This window comes from Arachis hypogaea, chromosome 10 (genome assembly GCF_003086295.3).
Source record: "Arachis hypogaea cultivar Tifrunner chromosome 10, arahy.Tifrunner.gnm2.J5K5, whole genome shotgun sequence".
In the NCBI taxonomy this organism is placed as follows: Eukaryota; Viridiplantae; Streptophyta; class Magnoliopsida; order Fabales; family Fabaceae; genus Arachis; species Arachis hypogaea.
Window position 1 is genome coordinate 58,781,543 of NC_092045.1, and position 1,226 is coordinate 58,782,768.

The window sequence follows — 1,226 nt, forward strand, 5'->3', positions numbered from 1 at the left end:
ACTCACTTGATTTCTTTTCCATTTTCATTTTCGAAAATTAAGTAATGTTTTTCAAAAATGTTTTCAAAATTTCCTACTTAATTTTCGAAAATTACTTCCCTCCTTCTCACATCCTTCTATTTATGGACTAACACTATCCCTTAATGCAAAATTCGAACTCCATCTCCTTTGTTAAGTTCGAATTTTCCACTTCTGTCTTCTACTCTTCTTTTCCTCTGACACCTAAAGGAATCTCTATACTGTGACATAGAGGATTCCACATTTTCTTGTTTCCTTCTCTTTCTTATGAGCAGGAGCAAAGACAAAGGCATTCTTGTTGAGGCTGATCCTGAACCTGAAAGGACCTTGAAGAGAAAGCTAAGAGAAGCCAAAGCACAACTCTCTTTAGAGAACCTGAACGAATTCTTCAAGGAAGAAGAACTCATGGCAGCCGAAAACAACAACAATGCCAACAATGCAAGGAAGGTGCTGGGTGACTTCACTGCACCTACTCCCGACTTCTATGGGAGAAGCATCTCTATCCCTGCCATTGGAACAAACAACTTTGAGCTTAAGCCTCAATTAGTTTCTCTAATGCAACAGAATTGCAAGTTCCATGGACTTCCATTGGAAGATCCTCATCAGTTTTTAGCTGAGTTCTTGCAAATCTGTAACACTGTCAAGACTAATGGGGTTGACCCTGAGGTCTACAGACTAATGCTATTCCCTTTTGCTGTAAGAGACAGAGCTAGAACATGGTTGGATTTTCAACCTAAAGAAAGCCTGGACTCTTGGGAAAAGCTAGTCAATGCCTTCTTGGCAAAGTTCTTTCCACCTCAAAAATTGAGTAAGCTTAGAGTGGAAGTCCAAACCTTCAGACAGAAGGAAGGAGAATCCCTCTATGAAGCTTGGGAAAGATACAAACAATTGATCAGAAAGTGTCCCACTGATATGCTTTCTGAATGGAGCATCATAGGTATTTTCTATGATGGTCTCTCTGAACTATCCAAGATGTCTTTGGATAGCTCTTCTGGAGGATCTCTTCATCTGAAGAAGACGCCTACTGAAGCTCAAGAACTGATTGAAATGGTTGTAAATAACCAATTCATGTACACTTCTGAAAGAAATCCTGTGAACAATGGGACTAGTCAGAAGAAAGGAGTTCTTGAGATTGACACTCTGAATGCTATACTGGCTCAGAACAAAATATTGACTCAACAAGTCAATATGATTTCTCAAAGTCTGTC

At 39.4% G+C, this 1,226-nt stretch overlaps 1 non-coding gene across 1 annotated transcript; it reads right to left on the reverse strand.

Annotated features, from left to right (window-relative positions):
- Positions 1-828: 828 nt before the first annotated feature.
- LOC112718975 (small nucleolar RNA R71) lies at positions 829-936 on the reverse strand. Its single transcript, XR_003161301.1, has one exon. It is a non-coding gene; the product is annotated as a small nucleolar RNA R71 (small nucleolar RNA).
- Between the last annotated feature and the right edge of the window lie 290 nt (positions 937-1,226).